Source organism: Lissotriton vulgaris, chromosome 1_1 (assembly GCF_964263255.1).
Source record: "Lissotriton vulgaris chromosome 1_1, aLisVul1.2, whole genome shotgun sequence".
In the NCBI taxonomy this organism is placed as follows: Eukaryota; Metazoa; Chordata; class Amphibia; order Caudata; family Salamandridae; genus Lissotriton; species Lissotriton vulgaris.
Genome location: NC_141685.1, coordinates 751,753,563 through 751,778,111, shown reverse-complemented (window position 1 = coordinate 751,778,111; position 24,549 = coordinate 751,753,563).

The window sequence follows — 24,549 nt, the reverse complement described above, 5'->3', positions numbered from 1 at the left end:
AGCTGTGCCACTACAATCCCCCAACACACGCATCGTGGATAGGGCTTGGTCCAAGCTCTCTGTTGAGAATTGGATCTCCAAACTTGAACATTCTTATCCCCCTCCAGTTCTTGATACTGTGGTTGCAGACACGAACTTTGAAAATTGGCCTACCAACTCACTTGACTCTATTCTTCCCAAGAAAGCTATTCAGAAAAAGGAGAAGAGAGCTGGCTCTGCTCCCTGGTACACACCCGAGCTGAAACTCCTATGAAAACGCTGTAAGAAGCTCAAGCGTTCCTGGAGGAAAGACTGGGAGGAATCCAGCAAAGATGAGTACCGCACTGCTATTAGAACATATAAGGCTGCCCTTCGAAGCACCAAGAGACAATTCTTTGATGAATGAATTAAAAATTCCTCTAATTCTTCTAGAGAAACCTTCCAAATCATCAAGGAATTGCGCAAGGTGCCTGAACCCCCGCTGGCTCAAGACACCTCAGGAACTAAATGCAATGAACTGACTAACTATTTTGACGCCAAAATTCATAACATCTTAATCTCTTTGCCCCAAGCTGACTGTGGAATAGGTGTAAGCAATCGGCTAGTTACACCCCACACTCAGCTTGATGCTTTCGGTCCAGTATCAGTGGATGAGGTTCTCAAAGCTCTGGCCGTCATCAAAAGCAGCTCCCCTAGTGATCCGGTTCCCATGCGGATCCTAAAACAGATAGCGACCACCATTGCTATACCGGTTACAGAACTAATCAACGCCTCTCTTTCGCAGGGCGTTGTCCCACCTGGCTGGAAGGGAGCCGTTGTGAAAGCCCTCCCTAAAAAGCCACACCTAGATCCGTTGGAATTGGCCAATTTTAGGCCGATTTCATTACTTCCTGGACTTAGTAAGATCACGGAAAGGTTAGTTAATCAACAAGTTTCCCATTTCCTAGAGTCCAATGGCCTGCTTAGGAATTCGCAAACTGGCTTTCGCCCTGGCCAGGGCACGGACACTGCCCTTCTGGCAGTCGTTGCGGAGGCTAGATGCATCTTGGATTCGGGAGGATCAGTGGCAGTGATCCTCCTGGACCTAAGTGCAGCTTTTGACACTGATAACCATCAGGTCTTACTTCAACGACTGACAGATGTAGGTGTGGTAGGGATAGCTCTGTCTTGGCTCATTTCATTTCTTAGCAACCGCACCTTTCAGGTATGGGAGGATAACTCACGATCGGCCGCAATTCCCCTCCAGTGTGGGGTGCCACAGGGCTCATCCCTAAGCCCCACATTGTTTAATGTGTATATGGCCCCTCTGGAGGAGGTGGTTTCCCCGTTTGGGATCAAAATCGTGAGCTACGCAGGCGACACCCAACTGGTTGTCTCCTTATCCCAACTTGCTCAGTGCCCGGACACTCTTCACTCTTGCTTGTCAAAAATTTATACCTGGATGTGCGAATCCTCTCTTAAATTGAATGGGTCAAAGACCGAAATTATGCTGCTGCATGTGCACCACATTGCGGTTGCTACTGCCTGGCCACGGCGGAGTGACACCAGCACCACCCCCTACACAAGTGCGGTAGCCATGGCATGGGGCATGGGTAGATGGCGTTGGGTATGCTCCGCCGCCCAAATCGTGGTAGCTACAGCATGGCGGTGTGACACCAGCACCATCCCCTACACAAGTGCAATAGCCATTGGCATGGAGACATGGGTAGATGGAGGTGGGCATGCTCCGCCGCCCAAATCGCTGCAGCTACCACCTGGCCACAGCGGTGTGACACCAGCACCACCCCCTACACAAGTGCGGTAGCCATTGGCATGGAGACATGGGTAGATGGCGGTGGGCATGCTCTGCCACCCAAATCGCAGTAGCTACTGCCTGGCCACGGCGGTGTGACACCAGCACCACCCATTATACAAGTGCGGTAGCCATTGGCATGGAGACATGGGTAGATGGCAGTGGGCATGCTCCGCCGCCCAAATCTCAGTACCTACCGCCTAGCCACGGCGGTGCATTACCGCCATGGAGCATTGCCTACAGCCAATGGGAGCGACGATTGCGGTGGCATGATGCAGTTTTGAAAATCGCGGAAGGCGTGCTCCGCCACCGCGGAGGCGGTCATTGGATGCTTTTGAAAGATGCACCATCACGGTAGCGCACCCCGGGCCCCTGCGGTACATCACCGCCATGGAGCATTGCCTACAGCCAATGAGAGCGACGATTGAGGTGGCATATGCCATTTTGAAAATCGCGAAAGGCGTGCTCCGCTACTGCGGAGGCAGTCATGGGATGCTTTTGAATGCGGCAGACATGGACAACCAATTGTTGCAGATTTGCACCTTGCAAACGACCCCAGGGGGATATAAATCTGTGGGAATGAGCCTCACATTTCCACTACTCACAGAGCCTGCTGCCTGGGACCCTCTCCTGCTGCTGCCTCAAGTGCCTGCTGCCTGGGAGCCTCTCCTGCTGCTGCCTCAAGTGCCTGCTGCCTGCTGCCTGGACCCCCTCACCACTCACTTCCACCACAGGTGTTCCATGTCCACAGGGATGGCAAGGACAGAGAAGATCTGTGCCAGTCCATTCACAAGCGAGGAGCTGGAGGTCCTTGTGGGCGAGGTGCTGACACAGTACCCAAGGCTGTATGGTGGCCTCAATGTAGTGGTAAGTCATCATGAAGGGAGGTGTAGGGCAGGGGGTGGCAGACATGTATTTGTGCTGCTGCAATATATGTCTGAGGTTGTGGGGTTGTGTCATACACTGACAAACAAGCTGTCTCCAGAGCGAGGGAGTGTGTGTGTCCCAATTTCACTGTTTTCCCTGCCTGCAGTTGTATGTGTGAGTGGAGTGTGTTACATTGTCAGCCATACAGAGCCACAGGATTTTGGACATGCAGGTGCCAGGACAGTACTTGCTCGGGTGATTGTCTCTGTGTGCCCCTGTTGTCCGACTCAGTGTGAACCTAGAGACTAGGCCCAGTGCCCGCCCACCCAAACGAGATCACATCACTGAACTTACTGGCCCTTACTCCTGTTCATTCACACTGAAATGAAGATATGCACCGTCTCAGCCCTGTATAATGGCCACGACCAAACTTGTGTAGATGGATATTTTGTTGGTGAGTCAATGTGCCCCTATGCCACACACATTACATACACATTTGTTCAAAGAACATGCTCATTGAATGCTGCCCAGTCATGCACACAGTGATTCTACACACAGACACAGGTAGATCTGTGATGTATGTATTGGCCAGACATGCATAGTACTGGATATGTGTGCAAGCCACTGAGGGGGTTCAGTGCAGTCATCCTGCATGTGTGTGAGATTATCAGGGACCCTGTACGGCCTAATGAATGCATGCAATAACATCTGTTTGGCCCATGCAGAGTGCCCTTGTGAGGTGTCCCCCAGTTTAGGAGGGAGATTACAATTGGTCATGAGCCTGTGTCTTGGTACCATACTGATATATGTTGGTACATGACACTGTGTCACTGATCTTTTCCCCATATTCTCTGCCATACCTGCAGCTCAAGGTACACCAGAGTAAGGCCTTGTGGAGGGCCATTGCAGCAAAGGTGAGAGCCCTTGGGTTATCCAACTGACGACGCACCCACTGCCACAAGAGGTGGGACGACATCAGCCAGCTAGCAACAAACATGGCAGAGATGACATAGGGCCTGCTACCACGCACTGAGTGTCTGGCACGGCGCAACATGATACCACTGATGGACCGCATATTGGCAGTGACTCATCCTGAGCTGGATGCACGTCTGAAGGAGCATCGGCAGCAAGGTAGGAGTGAGTATTTGGGGAAGGTGACTTTGGCTGGGTGCGGATGCATGTGTACAGGGCCTGTGGCAGCGGTGGCACATGTGACGTTTGTGTGGTGGTGCTGTGCTGTGTCATGTGAGTGGCTGCTGGGTTGTGTGCCAGTGTCAGGCATTGGGCAAAACTGGCCTTACAAAGGTGATCATCACTGCTGTGCTTTCTCATAGCCAGATGTGTTAGGATCCACATGGTCATTCAGCATTGGGATAGTGTGGGGAATCTATTGGGGGGGGAACAGCAGTGTCCACTATCTGAGTGTGACTTCATGTATGCCTACTTTGCATGCACCATGATCGGTGAGGCCCACATATCTGAGAACAAGGGGCCCTAGAGTACCACATGGTGCTTGGTATGGCATACTTGGCATTGTGGACTGTCATGTCCTAATAGGTGTGTGTGTTGTGCCCTCCTGTTCCCTGAAGGTCTGTCAGTGGTAATAAGTGTTGTCCCCGCATCATGTCCCTAGGTGTGGGCACGGCAAGTTGTGTGTCCGGTACACTTCATCCACGGGCAGGGTGTTGAGCTGTGTTGCCTCAACATGGCTCAGTCATGGCAGAGATTCAGGGTTACAGGCACAGTTGTGGTCTATGTAGTGTGTTGCTGCAATGTCTTTGCAGGGTGTGGTGTACTGCATTGATTGGATTGCTTTGTCCTGATGATGACACTAACACAACCCTGTATCTGTTTCTCATGCAGAATCACCAGTGGACATTGAGGGACGGGAGCTGGAAACCAGTGTTGGCGAGAGTAGCACCACAGCTGCACCGGATGTCAGTGACACAGAGCTCACCACCACATCTGAGGGGGACCGTAGTATGCAGGAGGAATCCATGGCTGAGACACAGAGTACTACATCATCTGATGCCATTGGTGATGTATCCATGTTGGCAGACACAGGGGATGGTGAGTCTGCATCATCGTCTACCACACAGCAGCCAGTGGCCAGCCTCCCATACACTTCCTCTGGTGCTGCCCATGTCCGTGTCAATAAGAGGGGACGAGTTACATTCACACCTGGCACCGCTTAGCCTGCACCTGTCCCCCCTGCTGCCCTCACTGCTGAGTCTATAGAGCTCCTGCGCCAGCTTTGTGTGGGCCAGACTGCCCTGCTCAAGGCCTTCAGTGACCATGACAAAACATTAGGCCATGTGGTTGACTACATGGAGGGTATACACTCTGACGTGGGTGGGCTACACCGTACAGTCCAGGCTTTGTCATCCGCAGTGACGTCTGCCCTTCAACAGGCATATATTCCCATTCCTGCTCAGGTGCCTTTGTCCACTCCCCAGTCAGTGGCCACATCAGATGACAGTGACCATGTTTCGCATGCGCCACAAACACGATACAGTACGAGGAGCACACAGCAGACACAACCCAAGCGGTCCAGCCCACAGACACCATCCCCACAGAAGAGCAGAGCCTCCCCAGAATGCAAAGACAAGAGCCCGTCAGGGAAGAGCAAGGTCGAAAAAGCAATGAGGCTGACATCAGGCTCACATACCTCAGAGGCATCACCAGGGAAGGACTCTAATGTCCTTAAAACTTCACGCAGAGCTAGGCATGCATTGTCTATGCCCACTGAGGAGGTGTTGTATGGCAAGGGTACACCTAGGAAGGGCACAGGGCCACATCCCCCCACCACATTAACTCCAATTCCAACCCCAGTAAAGCAGGTGGAGGAGGGCACTGTAGGGGCTAGCCCTGGCAAACAGGCAAAGGAGGGCACTGTAGGGGCCACCCCTGGCAAAGAGGCAACGGAGGGCACTGTAGGTGGGACACCTGGCAAACAGGCAAAGGAGGGCACTGTAGGGGCCACCCCTGGCAAAGAAGGGCATTGTAGGTGGGACACCTGGCAAACAGGCAAAGGAGGGCACTGTAGGGGCCACCCCTGGCAAACAGGCACTGGCAAAGAGGCAAAGGAGGTCATTGTAGGTGGGATACCTGGCAAACAGGAGAAGGTGGTCCAGAGGCGTAGCCAGACAAAGCGTTCCACAGGATCCAGCACATCACCAGAGGTAGTGCCAGTGTCTGCACCTGATGTGGGACAGTTGGTGTGTGTGCCTGTAGTGTCATCACCAGTTCCCCTTAACTCCAAGACATGGAAGCCATTTCGTATTCCCAAAAAGTGGAAGGGCACCCCTCAAACCTCTCCCACCCACACTGTGTCACAGGTCTGCATGACTCCACTTCCATGTGCCACTATACCACCTGGTCCAAACAGCCCTCCAGCATGCCAAACCACTGATAGCCCTACATCACGTGGGACTCTGTCTCCCCAGTCAAGTGGTCCTGCTGTCCCTGACACCCAGCCAGCTCTAGGTCTGCCTGACAGCCAAATGTGAATGGCAGTCCCCCTCATACACCTGTCTCTCATACAGGTGCACTTGTCCTGGCAATTGTTTGTGACCTGGGTGTGTTGGTGGCAATGAAAGGGTACAGTCAAACACACTCACTGTGCAGCTTCTCATGTCCTGACTCCGCAATTATCCCTGGCCACTGGCATGGTCATTCACTGCTGTGTTGTACTCTCCCCTGTGCAGCCTCTCATGTACTTGCTGTGCCACCTGCCATGGACATGGCCCTGTTGCTCTGCTGTGTTGGGCTCTCCCCTGTGCCAGGGACACTGGCCCTGTTGCTCTGCTGTGTTGGAGTCTCCCCTGTGCCATGGGCATTGGCCATGTTGCTCTGCTGTGTTGTACTCTCCCCTGTGCAGCCTCTCCTATACTTGCTCTACACCCTGTGCCATGGACACTGGCCTGTTGCTCTGCTGTGTTGGGTTCTCCCATGTGCCATGGACACTGGCCCTGTTGCTCTGCTGTGATGGAGTCTCCCCTCTGCTATAGACACGGGTCCTGTTGCTCTGCTGTGTTGGAGTCTCCCCTGTGCAGCCTCACATGTACTTGCTGTACACCCTGCCATGGACACTGGCCTCGTTGCTCTGCTGTGTTGAAGTCTCCCCTTTGCAGCCTCTCATGTACTTGCTGGGCCACATGCCATGGACACTGGCCCTGTTGCTCTGCTGTGTTGGAGTCTCCCATGTGCCATAGACACTGGCCCTGTTGCTCTGCTGTGTTGTACTCTCCCCTGTGCAGCCTCTCATATACTTGTTGTACACCCTGCCATTTACACTGGCCCTGTTGCTCTGCTGTGTTGGGCTCTCCCCTGTGCCATGGACACTGGCCTTGATGCTCTGCTGTGTTGGAGTCTCCCCTGTGCAGCCTCTCATGTACTTGCTGTGCCACCTGCCATGGACACTGGCGCTGTTGCTCTGCTGTGTTGTACTCTCCCCTGTGCAGCCTCTCATGTACTTGCTGTACACCCTGCCATGGACACTGACCCTGTTGCTCTGCTGTGTTGGAGTCTCCCCTGTGCCATGGACACTGTCCCTGTTGCTCTGCTGTGTTGGGCTCTCCCCTGTGTCATGGACACTGGCCTTCCTGTTTGTAGTTAGCCTGTGCAGATTATCTTGCATATGATCAGCATTGTGTGCCTTACTCTTTTCTACTGTTGTTCTACTGTCACATCTGTGCAATATGTGAATAAAGACAGTTACTCCTGTTTTGTGTTTTGTCAGTGTCCTTGCTGATTAAAGTTATTTTGGTGTGTGCATTTGGTTGCCTGTGCACCATGCTCTATGTGTCACTTCATTCAACAACAACAAGGGACCCCAATATTAGTCAGCAGGGACCTCGGGGAGCATACTTTTATCAAACAACATTGGTCCCCAACATTGGAAAATTTCAGCACAAAATTAAATATAGACAGAATCGATCTATATTTTCAGAAAGGCATGTCCAGCCGGACAGTGGTCTTTCAGAGATTTTACTCAAAATTCATGTATTCAAATCACACGAAGTACCTTCCAACAATCAGCCAGTGTGGACCACAAGCCTGTGTCCAGTACTAACAGAGCAGGTACATAGGGTTGATATAAACAGCAAAGAAGGGCTTTGTAAGGCAAAACAAGTTACTCTATCAACAATACAATTGTACAGAGTATTACAACTGAGCACTTCACATCCAATAGTAATCACAGTTCAGTTTCAGTGCTTTTAGAGTCGACGGCGTTTCGGACCCTTAGTAAATCACAGGGTCCATCATCAGGACAGATACAATGAAAAGCCTTAAAATATTTTAGCCTCTAAATGCCTAAAGGGAGGAAGAGGAAATATTCACATTTAGTATACAAACAACGTCTACAGGGTAAAAACAGTGACTTATGGGTGACCAGTGTGCAGCGCAGCACTAGTCAGGTATACAGGGTGAACTAAGGTGGTCGGTGCAATAATGGTTTGGGATCAAGTCCTTGTGTAAACACGTGATTCAGGGGGGAGGGCGGGTCTTTTGTCAATACGGTAGTGAAAGTGCTCAGTGAAGCGGACTATGTGATCGAGCCCGTCGTGGCTCAAAACAATACCGCAATGACTTCAAGGGGGTCAGCGAAATGGAGGGAGTCACAAATGGCAGCGAGAGTGAAAGTGCTCTGTGAGGCGGACTAAGTGATCATGCCCGTCGTGGCTTATAACAGTACCGCAGTGGTTTCAAGGGGGTCGGCGGAGGGAGTCACAAAAGGCAGCTTGATGCTTACCGGAGTGCCTCATGAATTAGAGGCTTATTCGTAGGGTAGCGGAAGTACACACGTCCACCCTAAACAAACAAAAAGGATTAATGAATAACGCGGCCAGCGAGTGGGGGGCCCAAGGGTAAATGCGGAAGGTTCTGACTTACCACAATCGGGTGGCGGGAGCCACGGAAATCAGTGGTGTCCGTCGGCTGCCAGGAGACTTGGGGGTAAGGAGGGAGTTACTCAGGTGTATCAACAACGGCGGGAGGCACGGATGTCGAGGGTCAGAGGAATCTGCTTACCGGGTTAGTCGGTGAGGAGTCTCACTTCCTGGCGTGCTCACAGCGGAATGGCACAGCAAGCAATATAATTGCTTCTGGTTGGTCAGAGGAGAGGGCATAAAAATAGTGGAAGGACTCCCATAGGCGCCATCTTAGGTCAGTGAGGGAGTGAGTGAGAGTGTGACTAAGGATAAGACTATAGAGGATAGTCGAAGTGGTGACGTGAAGGGCCAGTGACATGCTTAAGAACAAGCATTTAGACAGTACAGTTAAAATGCATATTTACAACAGAATACAAGTCTGACTACATTCAGCACCAAGTTCTAAATAAGGGCAGTCCATTCGTCTTGAAGGTTAAGACCAGAGTTAAGACTATCAGTCTTCAAAATCCATTTGAGTTCCTCTCTGTTCAAGAGGCGGGTGAGATCCCCACCCCTGGGTGGAATGATGATTTGTGAGATTACAGTCCAGCGGATATCATTCTCCGAATGTCCTTTCTCCAAGAAATGTTCTACCAACGGGGCGTTGGGTGTTTTGCACCAGATGCGGCTGCGATGTTGAGAGATCCTCAGCTTAATCTTCTGTTTAGTTTGGCCCACGTATATCATGTTGCATGGGCAAAAAATGGCATATACAATATTCTGACTCTTACAATTGGTGAATGTTTTTAGTACATTTCTTACATTTTTATACACAAACTCCTTGCCATCAACTGAGAAGTCACAAACAATGCACGACCCACACCGAGAGTGACCAAGGAGTGGGGGTAATTGCCAGTGATCGTGAAGAGTTACATTTCTAACAGAAGGTAATGCTGCCCTCACCAGTTGGTCTTTAAGATTTTTGTTTTTCTTGAAGGTAGAGAGGGGAGTATCCCAATTCAGCACCCCTGAGTTTAGGATGTGCCAGTTCTTTTTGACACATTGTTTTACCCGGTTGGAAATTGGAGAGTAGGTAGTAACACACACCAATTTTTCTGCCGGTTGTTTTGGTTTTGGTTCGAGGAGGGTTTTACGCGGACAGTACCAGGCTCTTTTCATAGAGTTCTTAATTAAATGCCTTGGGTACCCTCTGAACTTAAGTTTCTCAGATAATGTGTTTGCCTCACAGAAATAATCTTCCTTTTTATAGCAATTTCTCCTCAGTCTCAGGAACTGGGAGTATGGCAAACTGTCCCTCAGAGCCCTGGGGTGACAGCTGTCATAACGTAGTAACGTGTTTCTCTCCGTTGATTTACGGAACAGGGAAGTATACAGGATGCCCTCTTGGTGTTGAATGTTCAAATCAAGAAAGGAGATGCTACTTTGGTTGTGAGTAATAGTAAAAGTAAGACCATTACAATTGTGGTTCAGCCAGTGCAGGAGGCCATGGAGCTCAGAGACAGTTCCACCCCATATTAAAAAGATATCATCTATATATCTCTTCCACGTGTTTAGTCCGTGGTGAAAGGGGTTTGTAGGAGACAAGATAGTGTTAGTCTCCAACCAGTCCATGTACAGAATTGCTAGGGTGGGGGCAAAAACAGCCCCCATAGATGTACCCCGTACCTGTTGGTAGTACTGGGAATCGTACATAAAGAAATTTTGGGTTAGACAAATTTCTAAGAGTTGGACAATAAATCGGGTAGGAACTCTGTGGGGGCTGGGTATGGTATTGAGAATTCTCTCCATCACCAACAGGGAATCTCTCTGAGGTATGTTCGTGTACAAAGACTCTACGTCTAATGTACAAAGGGTCTCAGTTTCAGGATCAAATGCATGATTTTCTATGATGTTTATCATGTGCATACTATCTCTAATATAGCACTGGGTTGTTGGTACAAAGTCCTTTAGAAAATGATTGACGTAATGGCCCAGTGGTTCTAATACCGAGCCACAGCCTGACACTATTCGTCTACCTGGGGGTTTGTCCAGTCTTATATGGATCTTCGGTAAAGTATAGATCACTGGTATTCTAGGGTTGGTGGTGTTCAAAAAGTTATATTCATGTTGGCTAATGATGCCATTAGACATGGCATCTGCAGTAACCCGTCTGATAAGAGTCTGCAGTTCCTTTGTTGGATTACAAGGTAACCTACAATAATGATCAGTATTAGAAACCTGGCGTTGTAGTTCCTCTTTATAATTATCAATGTCCTGTAGGACAATCCCACCACCCTTGTCAGCAGGTTTAATTATTAGCTCCCTCCCCCCTGAATCACGTGTTTACACAAGGACTTGATCCCAAACCAATGTTGCACCGACCACCTTAGTTCACCCTGTATACCTGACTAGTGCTGCGCTGCACACTGGTAACCCATAAGTCACTGTTTTTACCCTGTAGACGTTGTTTGTGTACTAAATGTGAATATTTCCTCTTCCTCCCTTTAGGCATTTAGAGGCTAAAATACTTTAAGGCTTTTCATTGTATCTGTCCTGATAATGGACCCTGTGATTTACTAAGGGTCCGAAACGCTGTCGACTCTAAAAGCACTGAAACTGAACTGTGATTACTATTGGATGTGAAGTGCTCAGTTGTAATACTCTGTACAATTGTATTGTTGATAGAGTAACTTGTTTTGCCTTACAAAGCCCTTCTTTGCTGTTTATATCAACCCTATGTACCTGCTCTGTTAGTACTGGACACAGGCTTGTGGTCCACACTGGCTGATTGTTGGAAGGTACTTCGTGTGATTTGAATACATGAATTTTGAGTAAAATCTCTGAAAGACCACTGTCCGGCTGGACATGCCTTTCTGAAAATATAGATTGATTCTGTCTATATTTCATTTTGTGCCGAAATTTTCCAATGTTGGGGACCAATGTTGTTTGATAAAACTATGTGTCACTTCAACATTGTCAGGCTCTTTGCCCGCATCACATTTTTAGACAGGCGTTACAGGGTCTTCAGTCCATTCAGACACTGATACTAGTGTTATCTGTGATGGCTATTGTTCCAGTCATGCAGTTCTCTTTGTAGTGGTTTGCTATTGTTGGATACATTGTTGCCATTTCAGGTTGGGGGACACTGCCAGCACAGGGTGTGATGCTGTCCACAGGTTTGCATGCGGGCTGGGCAACGTCATGATGTATGTGTGTTATTCCTTTAAGTGTGCCCAGCTGTGTATGTGTATGGTCATCTTGTGTTGGCCCTTAGTCCTGGTCCCATGGCCTACATGAGATGTCCGCGCTTAGGTAGTCAAGAGATGTGCAGTGTGAAGGGTGTGACTTTGTAGTGGGTGTGGATGTGTGTGTGCCCCTGGATTGTGATAGACACACATGTGTCACCCAGGAGTTGTGTGCCTGTTGTTTGGATTGTCCTGCCCTGTGGATATGGTTGTCTGCACATGTGTGACTTGTCTGTTAAGCACTTTGCAGTGTGTTGGTGTGTCCATGCAGTTCTGTCTGACTCCTCCTTGTTGTTTTGGTCACTTAGAAGTGTGCAAACTGTGTGAGTTGCACATCAGTGTTGTGTTTGTTTGATCCTCAATGTGTCTTGGGTTTGTCTGTGTAGACTGTGTGGCCCTGCTTCCCCACACTGCCACTGTGTTTGTGTTTCTCATGATGTGCAGGCACATTGTGCCTTTTATCCTCCTGTATGGCATGGTGTGTGTGGTGTAATGCCATCCCCTATGTGTGCCACTTGTGCCTAGACATTGTGGGTCTGCACTCCCTCTATTTGTGTATGGTACACCCCTTACATGTCCACTACTGGCATGCAAGTCATTCCACTTTGATGTCAACTGTCCCCTTGGTTTCCATGTGTGTGTGCCTTCCCATCACTTCATTTGTGAGACTGTGCTTTGTGGTGCAGTTCTTGGGCCAAGAGTGATGTTCCACTCAGGACATTGCCCTAATGGTTTACGTGTGCTGTTCTTGTGCTATTAGTCATTCAGGATTGGTCATGTGCACTTCAGCTGTGTGTGCTGCCTTGTGCTCTGGTGAAGATGGTTGTGCATGTGTATCGCAGAGTGGTGCATGTGTTGTTGTTGTGTTGGATATGTGTGTTGGCTGTGGTATTACTTCACTTCTCGGGTGTGCTGTTGTATTTGTGCTGTGCTGATTTGTGGTGTGTGTGTTGAGGTTGTGTCAGTCATGTCTGTGTGTGGCTGTTGCGCTTGGTGTGCACACATTGCTTATTGTGCATACAGTGCTGGTGTATGTGGGCTTGGCATAGACTGATGTGCATCCCATGATGTCATGTGGTGTTTGTTGATTTTTAAATTCATGTGCACCTGCTGTTGGTTTGATGTGGCAGTGTAGTTCTGTGCTGGTGCACTTCTTGTGTGATTTGTGTTATGTTGTATGTGTTTTGTTCCTGAGTGATGAGGTTGTGCACTCCTGTTGTGTCTGTGCTCCCACTGCCTTTCCACAGTTTGGCTGACTCGGTATGTCTGTTTCTGATGTGGTTCTGTGTGTGTTCCTGTAGTGTTTGTGTGTTGTTTTTGGGCAGGCATCTGTTCAGGCTTCCCTGTGTGTGTGTTCTGTTTGTGGCTACACCCAGGGTGTGTGTTTGTTTGTGTGTGTATGTGCTGGCAAGGATTGTCAGCCTTCAGTGTGTGTGGCACTGATGTTGTGTGTTCCTGGTCAGCCACTCCTGCAGTGGCGGTCTCCCTGGTTGTGTGTTGTGTGGTGTAGGGTGTGTATTGGACTTGCTTGTTGCAGTGCTTGGAGGTGCACAGAATGGTCACCTGGCCTGTGACTTGATGGGGTGTGTTGATGTGTGGTTGGGGGTGGTGTGTCCCTGCGGTCTTTGTGCCCTGCCCATGCCTTGGACTGGCTCAGCCTTCTGCATTGTGCACATGTGTTGACCGCTGCGGTGACGTGACCTGGACATTGCTACAAGTTTGCGGTCAATGTGTGTCCCGGATGCAGAGGGGTGACTTGATGGCAGGTGGATCATGTGTGGGTGCCCTTGTGGACATGTTGTAACCCCCAGCAGGGTGTCTGGGGTGGAATTGGATCCTTTGTCAGCCCGTGATTGGGTGTTGTATTTGTGTAGTTCCGTACCTACGGCGTCATTCGTGGCGGCCCATTTCATGATAGTGCTGTAGCAGGTACAGCACCGGAAACACATGTAGGGCTGGGTCCATGGCGTTGTGCTTTCGTGCTCCGTTGTCGAGTTTCCGCCGTCTCAGGCTGGGCGGTGTCTTCACTGGGTGCGTCTGCTTGTTTGGGCCATCCTCATTTGTGGAGCGGGGCGGACGTCATTCCGTACGGCAGTGAGTCTCCATTGGCTCCCACCGCTGCGGTGGCGGGCGCACTTTGATGGCGGTGCAGGTCGCTCCACGGCGGATGGGAACTAACCTATGTTTTGCTTTAATAAAATGGCGGACATGATTCACGCTGCTCGCAGGTGGAAAAAGGCATTTTTCCGCCCCGCCAGACATCCTAATGGACCCCATAGTGTTTAGAACTCCAAACACATACAACATATACAATAGACCTGTGCACACATAAAATCAAAAACAGAGTAGGTTTGTATTCTACACATAAAAACCATGGTCATGTGAGTTTTCTTGTATCTTTTAATACTCGTTGGTACAATAACCAGCCACCCGACACGTGTTTCATCAGAGAAACAATTAACTCTGACTCTTCAGGGCCAAGTCAAAATAGACGGTATGTGTACTCCCTATACCGGTGATAATTCCAACCCGGTCGGGGTCTGGGAAAGCGAGGCGAAGGTTTCGTTTAAGAAGTGAGTCGAGAGTCCCCAACTGATAGTGGAAATATATATTACAGAATCAGAGTGCTGTGCAGAAGAAGGTTACCCACTAACCTTACAGCCGGATACAGCAGGAACAATGTAGACGCTAGTTAACCCCTTCCCCTATATGGAGATACCCATGAGTATATTTATATTCACACTGCACAGATAACACCACCACAGGGGGAAGGAAAAAAAAGGGACAAAAGAAACAATAATGTAGCTGCTGTTAGACTCAGAATAGGGATGTCATCTGAAGGTGTAAATCTCACTCTCCTGCAATCCACCCCGTCTGCCCTGTAAGTGAAGACACAATACACACATGAGATTACCCCCCTTCTGTTATTCATAGAACCACCATATACCCCTATGTGTATGGACTTACTTATAACACAGCTTTACTGCTCCCAATGGAAAAAGGCACAAAAGAGAAAAATAAAGAAAATATTGAAAATGAAATGGTCCTGATTTATTACAGGATGAGGTACTTATCTGTACGTAGATACTCCCCTGAGGCTGGTGATTTATGCAATTCTTTCTTGCTGAATAGTAATTCCTGTTATCACCAGTTCATTAATATTCCAGCCTGTCTTGCTTCCCAGAGCGACTGATTAATCCTTGCAAAAGAACCACCATAAAGCGCTTCCATGCGCAGTAGCACTCATTCTCTGTAGCAAAATAAAAATATAAAGATGTCCTGTGCTGCCCTGCTCCTCTTAGCAGTAATCTGGTTATTTCGAGAAACCAACAAAAGAAAATGAAGCGCTTCCTCAGCGCTGACCCAGGTAGTCTGTTTTCCCAAACGTATCACGAGCAGCTCCATGAAACACCCCAAAGGAATTTACACTAGCGAGTTTGCTTCCTCGATCACCGTTCTATCGGGCGAAGTTCAGCCCGTTGTGAAAGGCCGTGAAGCGTATCCCGCTTCCAAACAAACACCGCTCCGAGTGTTTCAGATGAAGTTAGCACAAGAGTGATAGACGTGCTGAGCAGAGGGGGTTCTCTCTCTCTCTCTCCCTCATAAACTTGCCGACTCTTCAACTGCTACTCAGCCCAATTGCCCGTGGCAGAGTAGCTATCACGTTTCACAAATATAAGTTTAAGCAGCCATCAACGGGCGGATGCTACAGACTTCCACACACTCAAAAATAGCAGCTTGCCAGGAACTGTAGAATCACGTAGTCTCTACTCAAGATCAGATTACTCGAGCGACAAGCCCTGAGCACTTCCAAGGCAGGGCTTTAGTATTCTTAGTCAGATGTTCTATTCAGTCTTCTCCGAGGATTCTGGGAGAAGTAGTTTATGCTTAATTGTTCATTCTATGCCGTGTATGTTGTGCCCCATGTGCCTATCTCTTCCTACCCATGACACAGAGTGGCGGAAAGAAGAATACGTCGTATCCACATCAATGTGGAATCAGGTGCAGGGTGAGCTTTACTTCTCACAATGCTGAGAACATTATGAACCGATACGGGGTCAGTGAGGAATGGATACGTTCTCCAGAGGTAATGTTTGTGGGGCTATGATAACCACCTCAATCCTTTGAGACACCGGATAAGTGCCAAACAATTCGGAATTGGAAGAAGACCCCACGTCTCGGCATCAGTACGAGCAATCTGGAAGTGCTCGTACTGATGCCGAGACTTGGGGTCTTCTTCCCCACTCCAGTGAGTGCAACAGTAAGTAAAGTGTTGGATAGCGGGTGGGTAAAAATTACTATTCCCTCTCCAGTGAGTGCAACAGTAGAGAAAGTGTTGGATAGCGTGTGGGTTAAAAATTACTATTCCCACTCCAGCGATTGCAACAGTAGGAAAAGTGTTGGATAGCGGAGGGGAATAATTTAGTATTCCCACTACTGCAAAATAATTGACATTAATTAACAAATAATACATTTTTCAAAAATAATTTACCACACACTATATTCCCCTATAAACGTCACCACCAGTATTGCAAAATATTACACAATTAACATAATTCTTTAACAATTAATTAATTAACTAATAACAATTAACAAGCAAATTAAAAACAATCAAAAATAAATTCATTCACACAATTAACACAATAAAATAAATATTGTATTTAAAAAATAATACAAATTTTATTAAAATTAAATGACTTCCCACCATACTCCCCTATCAACCCACAACCACCTCATAAAAAAATTACACAAATAACATATTTACTAATTATTTATTAATAATTAATATCCAATTAATAACTAATTGCTAACATTTGTAACACAATTAATAACATAAGATATTAATTACGTAAATATTTATTAATAACATTTTAATTAATTAATTAGAATTAAATTACTTCCCACCCTACTCTCCTATAAAACCACAACCCACTTCTCAAAAAATTACACAATTATCATATTTACGAATTAATTATTAATAACCAATTATTAACAAATTAATTACTACAATTAATATGATAAATTATTAAAAAGAAAAATATTAATTAATACGATTATTAATTCATTAAATTACATTAAATAACTTCCCACCCTATTCCCTATTCCCCTATAAACCCACAGCCCGCTATGGAACTAAAATGCAATATTTATGTTTTTAAAAAATGAATAACTTCTAAAAAATAATACTGAAATATATTATAATTAAATTACTACCTACCATAATCCCCTATAAACCCACAACCCGCTATGGAACTAAAATACACAAAAATGTATTAACATAAAATGAATTACTTGCAAAAAATTCAACATACATTACAGAAATAAGCTATACTTTTAACACATATACTAACATACAAAACACTGGATTTTTTTCTCGATATTATTAACAATTATATTTTTACTAACAATATTACTAACATTGATATTAATTAAAATTATATTTCTTACCTGCATTTCGATATTCTGGTTGACGATATTCTTGATGGTCGATATTCTGTCATATTGATATTTAAAAATCGATATAATGGTATACCGATATTTAGACATCGATATTATGTCTGCATACCCCGGAAGCAGGTGTTCCGTGACACAAAGCACTTCGGCTTTGCGCTTGCATCAACAACTGATGCTATAATGCTTTAGCACCAAAAGGTTGCTCCATGCCTCTATTGGTGCTGCTTTGCGTCATGAAGCGCTGTTTAACGTTGTCGAACAGAGTAGTAAATGTAGGCCATAGTGTGGAAAGATACAGTTACCTCGATCAGAATAGTTCATTACCAATGCTTTAACTCTGTATTATCCCTCCACCGCCTGTCCTAATGGACTGACAGACCACACCCCTCAACCGTTTGGCCACTATAAAGAATTTCTGTCAGGCTGAGCAAAGGCCAGCCTGACAGACACTCTTTATTTTCAGGTCAGGCAACCAGGAGCTAGGCATGCCCCAAATGCGCTGGCTCCTGGCTGCCTGAGCGGACATTTGCCAGGCTGAAGAAGTCACCACTCCTATGGGTGTGACATCTTCAGCCTGGCAAAGCAACTTGAGGGTCTCTCCCTCGTGACGAGGAGGGGTGTCACTGATTGCCTCAGAACTACGTGCTTCAGTTCTAAGCCCTCAAGTGCCCAGGGCTGAGTGTCAATAACTGACACCTCGTCATAGAGTGGGGTAGGGTCTGCTTTCTCACTGACCCCATCCCATTCTGTGACAAGGGAGGGACTGTTAAAGGCAGCAGTCTCAACCTTCCTGGGATCTCCTGAGGCTTGGGACTGCTGCCTTCCCTCTTTGGATGGGAAGGCAGCAGTCCGAATCTTCCAGAGATCGAGCTGCGCAGGTAAGTAGGATATTATTTTTAAATGTAGGTGTGTGCATGTATGCATGAATATTTTGGAGTGAATGTTGTGAATGGATGTGTGAGTGTGTGTATGCATGTGCGAATTCATGAGTGTGAGTGAGTGTGCATGTGTGGACACCCGCCCCCTTACCTGGTGAAAGTACAGGCCACCACTGGTAATATCCACTCTCCAAAAAAGGTTACACGTAGCGTAGCTATCAACTGCACTACAAGGCCTCCTATTGGCGGCTTCAATGGGCGGTGGTACTCTAACACACCCAAAAATATCACATACACATGTATGAATGCATGAGTGTGAGTGAGTGTGCATGTATGGACACCTGCCCCTTACCTGATGAAAGCACAGGCCGCCACCGGTACTATCCACTCTCCAAAAAGGGTTACCCTGATCTCTTAACATATTTATTCATAGGATGCATATAGTTATATATGATTTCTTGATCCCGTAGACGGAATATCTTGTTAACCCGAGTCCTGATGAGGCCCATACTGTGAGGGCTGAAACGCGTCGACATTTTGTTCAAAGAAGACTCCAGCCAAAGTATTTTAAGATAGGTCCAAAAAAAGATATAGACTTGTTATACTCCTTGTTTTTAGGTCTGGGTGATCTTACTTGAGAAGGAATGCTGAGTCTTTACATGTAGCAAGCATCCTTTTGAAAGAAATTGGGCTACAACATTTGAAAAAGAAATGCCAATAGATCAATGTATGTATATTTGTTTGTATATATTTATGTAAAAAGTGATGTGTATATATATATATGTGTTTTTTCGTTTACACGTAGGAAATGGGCTTAAAAATTATATTAGCCTAAATCCAATTCTTTTTCAATTAAATTGAAAAGCAAATAAGAAAAATAAGATATTGTGTGTTCTGTGTGGAGGTGGGAAGCCTTACAAAAACAAATACCGGAAGTTATTTTGTTCAAAGATAATATATTTGTCATAGGATGGGATAATTGAGCTATCTCACTTAGTACTAAAAGTGCGTTATTGGTGTCCTAGGCATAATTTGTTTTTTACTAATTTTAATATAGTCTTACCATTTTCGGTGCTGGATGTCCTCAGTTTTACATGAATATGCCCCTAGAATGTATTTCTCAAACACGCGGCCCACTTGCGATAAAACGTTTATGTGCCTTATGTGCCAGAAAGCAAATTGAGTTAAACATTGTCCTAACTGTTCTCTTTTGGAGCCTTTGGATGCCTGTCATAGGAATAAACACATAGCTGAAATTTGTTCTGGACACCCTTGGTAGCATGACTGTTCTGATCACAGTGCTTCTCAGTGAGTTCTCTAGACCCAGCATTGAGATCTCGGCCAACTGTAGTTGGAAGCTGCTCAGTTTTACTTCCAGGGCGACTCATCTCGTCATGGCCAGCCCTGAATGAAAATACTCCTGGCACCTAGATTCTATGGCAAGCCATGGAGGCTTCTATAGAATCCAGACTTTCTTTAATGTAATTCAGAAAATCTCAATTCCTAATTACTTGGGGGCAGATTTACAAGCCCCGTGCGCCACTTTTGTGCCTCCGTTGCGTCACTTCTGACGCAACTGAGCAGGGATGTAAAGCTAGCGCCATGCTACAATGGATTTACAATGTGATGCATCTAGGGAGATGTGTCACGTTGTAAAGCCCTGCGCCACATGAAACCTGCGTCAGGTTTCATGTGGGCGTTCCGGCGCAGGGTGGACGTTCCGGCACAGGAACGCCTGGGGAAAGTGCCTGAGTGAAATCTACAAGATTTCACTCAGTCAATTTTCTGACGCCGCTGCATCAAAACCTTGCGCCTGCTTGAAGCAGGCATAAGGCTTGATGCACCACGTTGTGTATGGGCAGGGCACTTGTGACACGACTCTAGCAATGCGCCACCCTTCCAATAGGAGATGCGTCAAGCATCTGTTTATCCTAGCGCCATGATGCGCCACATTTAAGGGTAAACTTGCCTCACGCATCTTTCCTGGCCCATCCCTGCTGATTTGCAGGGATGCGCCAGGAAACGTAAATCTGCCCCCTCGGATTTTTGGGGTGGCCTCAGGCATTACACCTGGCCAGTCAAATGGTACAGATGAAAGAACGGAGTCAAATGGTACAGGTGAAAGAACGGAAATTCGTAAACAGAGCAGTTGGGTGTTTGAGCCATTCCAAGCAAGTTTGCTGTACTTCATCCACTAGGCGGTATCACTCAGGCAGGAGTGTACTGGGCCGGGCCCACCTTCCCTCCCCTGAGGCCCCACCAGGGGAAGACATTTCTTCTTCCTTCGACCGAGCATGCCTCTTTCCCCATGAATGGCTTTGTGAAAAAGGTCACTGAACTGGTGTCTGAGCAGGTTAATCATTCCCGCAAATGTAACCACTAATGCATCAGTCTGGAACCAACTCAGTGCAGCCATAAAGATAGCAGGTATTTATTGTAAAGCACACTCTCGATAGGTCTGAGGAATAGAGTGGTTACATTTAGCTGGTGGGTGCAAGTGGGGGCCACCAGCACCCATTTTTGGAAGCTGTCACTTATTTTTGTTATCAGGCGTTTCCGAGGCCAAAGCAAGAGAGAAGGAAACAAAGGGTAAGACGGAGGAGGAGAAAGACGGAATCCCCTCACAGAGGGAGAAAGCAGGAACCTGCGAGAGAGAGATAAAGGTCAGAGAGGAACTGATAGTGAAATAAAGAGGTGTGAGGTGGATTGAAGACTGGGCAGACATTAAGCAGCGCCGACCACTGGCTTCTGAGTTGAGCTTTGGGGGATGAAGTCACTTGCTGTGTAGAGTTTGAAGAGAAACTAGAAGCATGAAATAATCATGCCCTCAAAGACTCTCAACCACAATTATTCTTAGTCTTGACAAGCCTCTCTAACGGTATATTTTGGCCCTCCTCTCAGTAGCTTTGGCCAACTCGAAGCTTAGACCTACCTGCCAGGCATGTGAGATGATGCAGGAAATATGTATCATGCAAGGCAGAGAGATAATAAAAATAAGGTCAGGCAAATGTTGGTTATAAACAGTAGCACTAGTTAACTAAACATGGCTGATGTTTTGAGGGTGATATAGAAAACTGAAAATAGAAGCAAGCAAGAACATGTATTTGCAAAGCTACTAGGTCTGGTGTTGGCCGTTAGCGTTTTGTTTTTGCTATGCCGATTTTCTTTTGTTGTGGATTACGTAAAAATATTGTTGCGTGAGCTGCTGGAACAATATAAAAAATAGAAACGTTGGTTGAAACCAAACGTATTTTTTGTCTTAGAAAATACACACTGCTATAGTAAGGAAACTACTTTGTGTGCGGATGTGCTCCTTCTGAAAGGGCAGAATGGCGTCACTCACAGTGAATGAAGTCAACGAGTGGCTGATGTGGGTTGACTGTACTCTCATGCAATATGCTGAAGTGGTCAGAAGAAAAATGTAAAGAACTAAGAATGATGGCAGTAAGCCCCTATGGAGTGGGGTGGTAAGGGGGAGCCGGGGAGGATACATTAAAAAAAAGACTTACCTGATGACGTCCGCAGCTTCTCCTTCATCTTCCTAGCTTCCTGGCTCCCAGCAGCCCACAGGCTCCCCTAAGCCAATCACGTCGCTGCTGTCACCAGCATGACAGCAGTATCGTTATTGATCTGAACAGCCTGTTTGACCCCTCCGTCAGTGCCTGGGAGCCTTGGGACTATTCTTCTGGCTGTGAAATACAGCCAGTTGGTGAAATGCTAAGTGTGCATAACAGACCTTTGAACAGACGGTGGTATTGAGCTAGGTGAAACAGCGCCACTCAGGAAATTTGCATATATATTAGTTTCAATAGATCCTAAATTCTGGACGGTGCTGTGAGGTGAGGAGAACCACCATCCTCCCCCAAAATTGCAGCAGGGGCCACTGAATACACAAAGGAAATCCTCAGCCCACGTCTCTAGTGCATCTAAACAATTATCTGCATATTGTATGCATAAATATTAACACAGTATTTTGAGTTTCTTGTTTTTCTTTCTTTATTCTCATAGTTTTTCTGCAGCCGACACGTGTTTCGTCGCATACATTGGGAAATCGTCCCGCGACTTTTTCAAGGTTGTATAAGCACAAACAAAAGACTGATATAACACCATACCTACACTGGTGTACATTATCACATTAGAAGTTCTCCATGTCTAGAGGCATAATTATACACCTCTAGGAGAAACATGTAATAAACATGCACAAGGTCGAACAAATGAACATGAAACCCATGCCAGTCAAGGGCCCAACCTTGCTAATAAGCCAGACTATAGGGGGTGAAAAAGTGACATCCCTGATCACCTTCTGATTGGTGATGGAGGAAAACATTTGTGACGACAAAGGGAAAGAGCTAAATACCAATCTATGACCATGTGCTGGTCAAAAAACCAAGATGACACTTATCTGACATTGATTAAAGAACAGCCTAAATTAAGGACTCTAGATTGTCATTGAAAATGCATATCAAATACCTCTACAATCTTTAGTATATTCCTCTGTGAAATTCAAGAAACCTATCATTAGAACAAACTTCTCGTATACATGCCTACTTCCATTTCTAAATCTGACACGCAGATAGAAAACTTACTTCTTATGTGATGATAATTCCAAACCACAATGGGTAAAATATCTGTTTTCTGCGTTAAAATTAGTTCTTCATTCAGGAAAGGTCTCCGTCTGACCAATCCACGAACTCTGAAAATATATATATATTCGGGGTTGTAATAATGTATTAACTCCTCCAAAGACAATACTCGTATCTATCATTAGGTAAGATTATATAATACTGTATATCCACATGTATCAACTTTCGAGCCAGAAATCACTAGACTCCTGTGCGCGACGTCGCCTTATTCAACCCAATAACTCAATGGAGTGTGATAAACTTGCAAACATAACACACCATCCAGCCACAACCTCTATGCGTCATGCTTACTTGTGCAAAGCGCAAAAGTGTGTTCCCGCTTTGCATATCCATTACATTGTCAGAGTTGCAACATGTGCATTAGTGTATCTAACTATTTCTAAAATCTCAGAGTGTCATCCGTCACCACTATCCGACTCAAAGTCCAAGACTTAGCCAATGGAACCATATATTTCCCATCGAGATCACAACACACATCCATATCTCAACTCTCGAGCCAGAACTATCTCGGCACCTGTGCGTGACGCCGCCTTGTTAATCCCAATAACTAAAGGGAGTGTAATAGCTTGCTATCCTAACACACCATCCAGCCGTAACCTCTCTGCTGTCATGCTTACTTGTTCAAAATGCAAACATGTGTCCCCGCTTTACATATCCATTATATTGCCAGGGTTGCAGCATGTGCGCTCATGTATCAAACTATTCCTAACATCTCAGCAAATATCCACCGTCACCACTATTCAACTCAGTCGTCTTAGACTTTGCTGATGGAACCATCTATGTCCCATCACGATCCCAACACAAATCCATATGTACTGCACCCAATTGGAACCAAAATATTTAAAAGATGCTTTCATAACACATGCCCAATTTGTATTTGTCCATCGCACAAGTATCCTGTCTCAAACTACCCGCGTAGTCCTTCAAAGCTTAACAATGTATCCACAGTTAATTATCTCTTACCGTAAGGACAGCTACGTTATCAACATAGCCCAAAACCATGACTCTCGAGTGCGAGATCACAAAGAAAATGAGTGTTCCCGCCGTTATACAATCTCTCACAGCTAGGAGTCATCAAAATAGAAGAAGGACACATATTGTCTACAAAACAGGTGCCATGTTGAAATTCGCAATAGGTACTAACATCTTCAAAATCCTCACGCAGCAGCACTATATTCAAAGCTCCCACAGTGCTATCTGACTGCAAATATGTCATATGGCTATTCTACTTATATTGTTCTGTGTCCAGTGTAAAATGTTCAGCATTTTAATCATGATTAAAACTGTACTAAAATGGTCTTGAAACGTGTTACACCGTGTTTATGGTAACATGCTCTCCAAAATTGAGGAGGCAAACACCACTCTTTAAGTCTATGAAAGGGCGTAAGGTCACTTTCAAAATTCATTAAGATGGTGTGACAAATCATCTAAAACCAGTGTTGGTTGTGATATATTAACGCTACTTTTTTCCATCCCCTAGATAACTTCAATTAGATTTAAGTTCCTATATTTTATAAATATAACCAGAAAATAGACATAACGATTTTTAAAATAAGAGAAAAAGGTACAATTTGAGTTACGAAACGAGCTACCTGAAGTCATTTCTTATAATACATACTTTTGATAACTATTATCCACACAGAAAATGCAGTAATGTGCATTTCACCTTACCGAAAAATAATGCAGCTCCTGATCCACATTTAACCCAATGTCAGTAGTACGAAGTTTGAGAATCCAACAAGCCTCACGTCTTCGTAAGGCAAGTTCTCTGTTACCTCTCTCGGGCGTTTGTTCTATGCCATAGAATGAGAAGTGTTT